This window comes from Vidua macroura, chromosome 2 (genome assembly GCF_024509145.1).
Source record: "Vidua macroura isolate BioBank_ID:100142 chromosome 2, ASM2450914v1, whole genome shotgun sequence".
Lineage (NCBI taxonomy): Eukaryota > Metazoa > Chordata > Aves > Passeriformes > Viduidae > Vidua > Vidua macroura.
This window is the reverse complement of record NC_071572.1, coordinates 80,874,884-80,885,028: the sequence shown is the minus strand read 5'-3', so window position 1 is coordinate 80,885,028 and position 10,145 is coordinate 80,874,884.

Genomic DNA, 10,145 nt, shown 5'->3' with positions numbered 1-10,145 from the left:
AGGCTGTTACTTTTTAGTTTCTGTCAGGTTTCTAAGGTTTTTAATTTATTTAAATGTCAGCTATGCTCAGACAAAGGACGCATAGCCTCATACTAGCTACTGTGAAGAAAATTAATTCTATCCCAGGCAAAACCAGAACAGAGGTTCGTCCAGATCACAGAGACCAAGAGAGTTGCTGTTGCTTATTCTGGAGAAGAGAAGGCGCTAAGGTGACCTTTTGTGGCCTGTCAGCACCTAAAGGGGTTTACAAGAAAGTTCGAGAGGGGCATTTTACAAGGAAGCCTAGTGACAATGCAAGGGGGAATGACTTCAAACTGAAAAGAGTAGGTTTAGATTAGCAATTAGGAAGAAATTCTTTACTGTGAGGATGGTGAGGCACTGGCAAAGGTTGCCCAGAGAAGCTGTGAGCACCCCATCCCTAAAAGTGTTCAAGACCAGGTTGGATGGGGCTCTGTGCAACCTAATCCTTTTGAAGATGTCCCTGCACATGGTAGGGGGATTGGAACAGGATGATCTTGAAGGTCCCTTCCAACCCAACGCATTCTATGTTTCTATGATCCTGTGATTCTATATTCCATACCATGTGACATCTCGCTCAGCAATGAACTAGAGAGAAGGTTAGTGGTGGGGGGTGGGCGTCTCTGCTGGACAACTTTCTCAGCATCAGTTGATTGGTGGTGAGAAATTATTTTCATTTCCACTGCTTGGTTTTTTTTTTTTTTAACTTTTATTTCACTCTGTTATTTTCTTATTCATTACAAATTATTGTTGTTATTGTTGATCTGGAGGCACAGATGAGTTAGGAAAACAGAGGCAATAAGGGGCAATAAAACAAAAAAATGCAACATTGTGGGGTTTGTAACCTTTGCTTAATTGTAATGTCAGACTGTTTGCTGGGTATATGCTCACACATGGAGAAATTTTTGTGTTGTATTTTTTCATGTGAATGCACTAAGAATTAATGTTAGAGTCTGATAAAAATTTTTATTTTGCACCAGTGGTTCTGGGTAACTACCCAAAAGTGATCTGTCGTTAGGTCTCAACTTCATCATGTCTTTTCAACTTCAGTCTATCAGAAAAGATTCACTACCTGGGAAAGGTGACAAAATTGAGATACCCTCAACATATAGTCACAGTGGAACAGAAAGAGGAGGAATTCTGCCAGCAGCCTTGCTGATGAAATTGAGAAAGGAGCCGAGCTGAGAGGAAAGGGAGCCAGTCTCTAGAAACAGTTACCCCAAATGGATTATAAAAGCTCTTTATTTCAGGTAGTTCAGACAGTAACAAATCCAGCCTGCAGAAAGCCTTCAGGGAAAGTGATGAGTGGGGTTGCCTGAGATTAATGAAAACTACACAAATAGAGCAAATTGGCAGAAGTAGGGGTAAGAGTCTGCCCTTTCATAATTCTCATAGTTATTAACATTAAGAATCTGACATTACAGTAGATGCCTTTGATGTTCTAAGGTCTCCAAGGCCAAGAATTATGCTTCTTCCTCTTGTCTCCATCTCTATCCAAGTGCAGACATTAGACTAATGGAAAAAAGTGAAATGCTCTGTCCAAAAGAGGCTTATAATCAAAACACTCAAAAATATACAGATAGTGATTGGAAATATTGCAAACTCTATGACCAGCATAATAAAACAAGATGAATATTTATCATGTTCACTAGGCCTACTTCTCCATCTACCCATTTTATATGCCTCTTCCTGCAGTCTTTATTTGTTTGGCTGTATGTATACATAGAAATGGCAATCATTTTAGGATTTCCATCTCAATAAGCTCACATGCATTTTTTGCCTGGGTCACCCTCCATCTTCATGCCCTAAGCTGCAATCTAGTGTGGGAATGCAGAGCAATATACCTGGAAACACCATGTCTTGGGGCAGCTGGGGGCTTGCAATGTTGTGGCAAATCCTCTCTGCTGGAGCTCACATTCTCTGCTTGTTCAAGGGAAATACAAGCCCCAGGCAGTGCTTTGGGTTCCTGGCAAGTGGAGACAAGGGCTGCAGCCACACAGCTTTAGCCCAAGTATGCAGCTGAAGAGGACATAACTCCTATCTCCTGATAAAGCCAGCACAGGCTTTATCCTTTGGACCCCAGGAATGGGTCCAAACTGCCACACAAAGCAGCAGTTCACGTCTCCTGTGAAGCCTCACCTGAGCTTTGATAGCACAGCCCCACACGACTTGAAATGCATACTTACCCACCACTGATTAAACTCTTTAAGGAAAGCCAGATTTAAAATGGGATGTAATCACTTAGTGGATGACAAAGTTTGATATCCACCCTCGTGGTCTTCAAAATGCAGAGGCAACTGCCAGCCCTGAGCTGTCCAGCTCTGCAGTGCCTCAGCTCCTGGCAGCTGCAGTGCTCCAGCTGCCTCAGCTCTGCCTCCTGGCATGCTCATGGATGCCCCTGAGCTGACAAGACTGAGAAGTTAGGACCCAACTAATGCTCAGTTTTTTTCCCCCACATAGTTCCTTTTCTCACTTTTCCACTTGCTGCTCTCTTCTCCCCACCTCTCCTGCTGTAGGGGCAGTGAGCAAGTGGCTGTGTCATGTTTGGTTGCTGGCTGGGACTGAACATCCATGTGGCTTTATAAAAAAGAGAAAAAGCACAGGATCTTATGTCTCCCATTCCTGGCCTGCTGCAATAACCAACGTGGTACAAATGCACATGGCCAAAGGTTTGCTGTTTCTTAATAAATCCTGAACTGCATGATGAAGGGTGAAAGCTTCATCACAGCTTTTACAAGCCTTATACCTCAGGTCAAGAATCCCATGGCCCAGTGATCTGGGGATTGCTGTGGAAATACAGCTAAGAATCAAGCTTAAGATTGAGAGGTACAAGGTCTCTGAAATCTATAAAATATCCTCTGTGGTTTTATAAGCACTGTCTCTTTTCATTTTTATATATTGCCTCTGTGTGTTTATGCATCACAAGTAAATTTTGTGAATAGAAATGAAATCGCTTCAATTTGCATTTCTGTAAAGCCAAGTTTGATTGAAGAAATACAAAAACTATAAGCACATCTGGATGCACATTGGTCCTCTGCTGTGAAAGCAATAAAGGCATTTGTGATGTAATCTACCATTGAATAAAGAAATTAAGGGGGACAATAAAAATTTAAAAATGTGAACAGGGAGAAATTAATTTCAAAATATCTCTTGAGTATTAATAAAGGTATAAGGGATAATCTTGCAAAGGAGATTCATAAAAGGATACTCTTATTAAGTAAATAATTGGAAATCTGAACAAGTACATATGTCAAATGGATGGGACTATCAGCAAGAACATGGTGGAGCAATGTGTTGAGGTGATTAAAGGAAAAACATGGAATATAGGAAATAACATGATGAAATTTTTAAAAATTACATGGGGAAGAAAGACAACATTTCAAATTCACAAAGGAAACAAGAAGGGATTATAGCTCTTCTTATGACTCTTTGAGCAAACCTGCATCAGCAATACCAAATTATCCCAAGCAGACGACATTTATAAGAGGGGAAATCATTGTGCCATGCATTTGTGCAGATGACATCAAAATCATAGACTGAAAATCCATGACTCAGATTTGTATATGCTCACTGTCCACAGAATAGATACACACAGTGTATCTGTTTCCAAGAACTGAAGTAAAAATAGACTGAATTCTGGAACTGTGGGAGCCCTGCAGGGCCTCTTGAGCTGTTGGTGGGTGTGTTTCTGTTATACAAGGGAGACACAGAAAATACAAAATCAACAACAATGCTTATCAAGTATTCAAAAGTCATGAGGAAAAAATGTCCCCAAATACAAGCCTATTGGTTTCAGAGTCATGAGATTCTTAAAAAAAAAAAAAAAATACACCCTTCTTTTCTGATTTCTGAACTCTGAAGGCTTCATACATTTTTTTTCTTCCAGCTTTTCTCATCAAACAAAATCAGGAATATCGTTTTTTTTGAAAAAGGCAATGAAAATTCCCACAGACCTATATGATTACAGAAACTAGAGGCCCAGCAAAAGCATTGCCACTAACTTGTATTAACTAGTGGCTTTCAGTGACTGTCCAAATTCAACTGTCATTTCTGAAAATATTTGCTTTAGTACAACATATAGTACTATACATATGTATATATAATTTATAGTAATAATACTCTGTATACATGTAGTATGCACTTTTGGTATTATCTATATAGCTTGCTTAGTACAAATACAGCCAATTTGTATGCAACGGTGGCTGTAGGGATGCTAAATTTCCTAAGAGAAAGCTCCTGCCAGAAAACCTGCTCTGGTCCTAACTTTCCTTAGGCTGCAGCTTCTTTCATAGCTCTGGGATCCTCCAGGGGCTCCACCTTGCACCTCCATGGGCTGCAGGGGCACAGCTGCCTCACCATGGTCTGCACTGGGGCCTGCAGGGAAGTCTGTGCTCTGGTGCCTAGAGCACCTCCTGCCCCTCCTTCTGCACTCACCTTGGCGTCTGCAGAGCTGTTCCTCTCACATATTCTTACTCCTCTCTCCCAGCTGCTGTGCAGCATTTTGCCCCTTTCCTCAAATTTCTTTTTACAGAAGCATCAACAACATCAATGATGGGTCTAGTTTTGGCCAGTGGTGTGTCCATCTTGGAGCCAGCTGGAACTGTGCGTATGTGCGTGATATGGGGGCAGCTTGTGGTGTCTTCTCACAAAAGAGGGTCCCCTCAGACAGACCTATAAAGTCAGAAAACTAGGACAGATCCAGGAAATGGAAAGCTCAGTGGAAGGTAGTATTTTACATCATAACTCGCTGATTAAAATATCTTCATAAAATGTAAGAAAGGGCAGCTCATTGTAGTCTCTTGGGAAGTACCAATCTTAGCATGCTACAGAAAGAGTGATTCTTTCCTATTTCTTGGTGACTCTTATACAAGAGCTATAGGGTGAAGATCAATGAAAACCACCCTCTTAGAATCTAAGTCTCAAGTGTATCTTTCCTTCCTAGGTAAGGAAGATAGAATACCAAGGGGAATGACTCAGCAGCTGAGCTGCTGAAGTGTAACCATCATTCAGTACATGAACCAATTCTGTGAGAATTGCCCAGTAAAGCATTTAAATATCCATTTCCCAGAGGCCACACTTCAAACCAACAGCTGAATTGCTTTTTCACACCTTTTCTTATGCCCATTTTTTGCAGTGACATACAGGCACCAGTGAATGACTGGCCTCAAAGAAATCTTCACTAAAACCTGAGGTGGTCTGTCAGCCGCAGAAATCATTGTCATTTGATTGAGTCATTAGGCTGTCTAAGATTTCAGTCATTAGTAAGAAATCTTCTCATTTTCTTGTAACAATGACAACAAAAATAAGCTCTAACAAAGCAAGAATCTCAGGGCAACAAGGCTGTATAAGAGCCAGAGAAGACTTCATGTGCATTCAGAGACCAGAAAAACTAGAGGGAGTAGAATCCACTGAAGAACCACAAGCAGCTTTAGATGTTCTTGAGATAAGAATAGTTAATAGCTGAGACAATATCACTGGCTTACACATTTCTTGCTCTCTCTCTGTTGCTTTTTTGATAGTTAGTGAGAATAGGGCACTAGACTCTTAGTCTGAGTCCTGATTGAACTTTTTTATGTTATTCAGTAAGTGAAATGAAGACAGCTGAAATCTTTTGGTGTTGGGGGGATAACAAGCCTTCAAGTAATAGGAATCCAGGATAATTGGGCAACAACTTTTTTGCCTTCAGAGATAATGCAGTACTGTGTTTTAGGAAAATTTGGAGCAATTTGACAGTCTGAGTATTTAAATTGTAATTCTTAGCATGAGGTAAAATGCTCCTATGCATAGCATGTTATGGCTGACTGCCAGGTGCTCACCAAGCCACTCTATCACTCCCCTTCTCAACTGCATGGGGCAGGGGAGAAAATGTGATAGAAAAGCTCAGTGGTCAAGATAAGGACAGAAGCATGACCCAGAAGTTATTGCCACAGGCAAACAGATTTGACTTGGGGAAGTTAATTAAATTTATTGGCAGTTATTATTAAAGTAGGATAGTGAGAAGTAAGAACAAATCTTAAAGCACTTTCTGCCCACCTTCTCTCTTCTTCCCAGGCTCAAACTCACTTTAAATTTTTTTACTTTCTTTACTTTACTTTCTCCCCTCACTACTCCCACAAGTAGTACAGGGGGATGGGGAATGGGATTTGTAGTCCGTTCATAACACTTCATGTCTGCCACTCCCAACTCTTCCAAAGATGCCAATATCTACTCTGAGCTTGTTTCCTTTTCTGCCTTTGGACTGTGGAGAACAAGAAAGACATCCCAAGAGAAGGATACATTGTTTAGGTTTAGGAAGCCAGGAACCGTCTTTGGATATGATTTAACACTAGATCTGGCAGAAACACACATAATCAGCACAAATACCTGGCTGACCTATAGCAAACATTTGGGTGACATGCATTATCAAGTGTTCTAGTAAGTCTGCCTTCAACAAATAAAACTGAAATGTAGAGTAGTTTAATTGAAAAAAGATAAGGAATATACCAAAAATATGGAAAATTAGATAACATGAAACAATTCTCTTTCTTCTAATAATCCTAGGTTAACAGTAAGTCCTGTAAGGAAATTTTAATTTTATATCTATCTTTAATATTTTGAAAATATCTTGGTTTTTGCCAGGAACTATAGCTTTTCTGAGACAAATGAGTTTAGATTTCTCTTTTCTTGTCCATATACTCTTAGTTTCCTTTCCTATTTGAAATGGCTTGTCTTCCTTGCATCTTCTTTGATGCCCTTTTACAAGACAAAGTGAGACATCAGTTTATGGTGGTTGTTTTTTATTAGGAGTCAATTGTTTTTTTCTTGATGCTATCTTGCCTTTGTCTATTTTATCTTTCATCAAAGAGAGTAATGAAGGTAACGAACACAATTTTTTTCTTTTCCAGCTGAGATTTTACCCAATTTCAACCAGTATTCATGCTGCAACAAACGATCCCCTCCAGGTCATTTGGTAGAAGACATACTGCCATTTCTAGATGATTATAAGCATGTTAATCTTTTCATAACTCATTTATGAGGTTTCAGCTAGTTAATCTATAATAACACATTTTATCGGCCAACAAATCGATATAAGTTTTGTCTCTGTTGCATTCTATTTTTCCCCATCTTTGTTTCAATGTTTGTCCCATTTGTGATCTGTAGTCTTGACAGTTTGTGGTTGACCCCATTACACTGATATAATTGATGACCACTTGAATTTTGATGACAAAGCAGCTGTATTAATCATGTAACACATCTGACTTTTACCACATTAGCCCTCTGGGAAATCCTTTAGCAAATTATATCCACATGTTAAGCTCCTCTGAACAATCAGTCCTGCTAAAGCCTTAGCCACCAAAATCCATTTCTTTCCTTTAGAAATCAGTCTCTTAATTTCTAGCAACTTAGCCTTTTTTCCACCAGGTTATAATCAAATTATATATGAACATTTCATGCACAAAGAACAGTCATTTTAGTACAGGCAAGTGGAATTAACACAGAAACTGTCAAATCATTTGAATTGTAAGTACATAACAGCAGCTTGCAAGCTTGAAAAGCTTCAGTGTTCTTTCTTTTTCCTATGTGCAGAAAATTACTTGGAATATTTAAGTCCATCCCTTCTTTGTAGCTTCTCCAGTGCTCAGAGTTCTGCCTGACAGGAAGTCCTAGAAATAGACTCATTAAGGAGAGATTTAGAAAGAATTGGGTTGTAACTAGTGAAAACTACCATCTCACTCCACCAGTCAGATGTTAAGTGAATTAGAAAGAAATGGCAAAAGTACTGATTTCCTTAGGGCAATTTTAAGAATTCAATTCCAATAGAGTTTCACAAATCTGCTAATCCTTCACAGACACAAAGGTTGCTATTGCTCAAACACAAGAGTATTACTCAGTAGGTGAACCAACAGCCTGTTTAGGTGGGATAAAATCTCTGTTATTATTTATCTTTATACAATGAAGGTAGCCCTAACAGGTGTTAATCAAAAGTTATAGGTCTTGTCTTGACAGATTTGTGATATATTTACTGTCTGCACTCAAGCATGTGGCCACAAAAGTGTGATAGCAGTAAGTTTACACATCTACTTTATTGCTGGCTTTTATTTCAATTATAAGTGGCTTTAATACTTTTCACTCTGTATAACAGGTCACATAATGGAGCTACTCCTACAGGAACATTTGAAATATCAGGAATAATCCAGTATGTTAAAATATTTTTTTCAGACTTTGTAGCGGAAATTTTTTTTTGCAGTTTCTGTGGATAGTTCTCTGAAATGATTTAGTTTTATTATTCCACCTACCAGAATCATATAAATTGCATTAAAATGTTAGATCAGGGTATTTTCTGATAATGAAATATCTTGTATGCATATGTGTTGTGTTCAGTGAATCAGAAGACTATGAAATGTGTTTCAGGAAGTTCTTGTGCACCTAGGCAAGTGAACAATTTAACCTACTGCTGTAAAATACAGTGGTTTTCTCAGTAAGGAATGCTGATGGAAAAACATCTCTATACAAAGCATACAAAAAAGAAATGCTGACACTGTAAGCGATCTACCCCACTACCTTAAAATGCTGACTTTAACTCCCACTGTGCCTCAGAAGCAAGAAATACTGTGAGAATTTTCAAAAGACATTCTCGTGACATTCATTACATTGATTACTTCATAAGGTTTTCCTTTCTGCCCTCGTTAAACTGTAAAGGATGCTGCTGCCTCACTGTCTGCCCTTGGGGCTCAATGTACCACACAGCTCGCAATGTCTGGATGCCACCAGGTCACAGAATCATAGAATCATAGAACAATTTGGGTTGGAAGTAACATTAAAGATCATCTATGTCTAAACACCCTACCATGAACAGGAAACCTCCCACCAGACCAGGTTATTCAGAGCCCAATCCAACCTGTCTTTGAACACTTCCAGGGACAGGGAGTCCACACATTCTCTGGTCAACAAACAGCAATCTGAAAGACAAATCTCTTTATATGACAGAGTAGCAAGTCTGTTTAGGGTGAAGTCTAGAGAAATCTCTTTCAAATTTTCCTCCTGAGAAGCCATATTTTGGCATCCAAGAGAGATTTTTCTAGGACACACAGCATTGAACTCAGTTACATTCACCACAGGTTTTAACAAATGCATAATTTTCCTTTTCACAATGCACTGAACATACTTCTCTCCTGTACTGCATTGCCTCTGAGCTGCAAGAGGAAGGGATGCAAAAAGTACAATTGCCTTGAGATCTGTCTGGGGTCTCTCACTGCCCCAAGAATCTTCTTGGGAGCATACTACATTTGAGTTTTTGGGGACAATAAACCTTCAAGAAAGAAACAAATTTCCTGAGAAGGATAGCCATCTAGATCAGTAGATAAACATTATGATACATTACTACCAGGAGAGTAGTCATTACTACCAGAAGAGACAACCAAGGCTTGCCAAGGGGCCTTATATCCAACTTCATTTTAACACAGAAAAAAACAAATCTTCCACTGACTGTCCCACAGGAAGATGTGTGTCTAGTCTTTTTCTCCGTGTGGCTCCATTTGCCTAATCATACATTACTTCATGGAAAAACAAATGCTCAGTAGTTCTGCACTAGCAGACTTCCACCCTGTGTGCTGTCCACCTGATCATGTTTCTTTGTGTATATTTATTCTTACCAGGGTCATTAACGCAAGATTAGATGTTTCAGCCAATGTTAACAGAAAAAGATGTGCTGCTGTTTTCCCTATAGCACTTCTTTGCTTTCCTTATCTTAGAGAGGAAAACAAAAGAGGCTAGAGTGCAAGAAACCACCAAACTAAAAAGCTTTAGACCATTAGTAATGCTGGAATTAAAAGATTAAAACACTTGTTTCAAGTGCTAAGTAGTCATGTTCTCTTATTAATGTTACACTCTACTAAGCATTATGCCATACTTTGTAATGCATGGATTCATCCCACACATTCTGTACAGAAAAGTGCTTTGGGCTTGTGTTTAAATTTGGGTGCTTTCCTAAATCAGGATTCCAGGATTTATACTCTCGGACATTAATTTCCTCCTCCTATTCCCCCCAAACCCAGTTTTCTGTGCTCTCAAATGCGTTTACTTCGAAAACAACATAAAACTCAGCTATTTTATGAACACTCAGAGTAGGCACTTAATCTAGAGACATC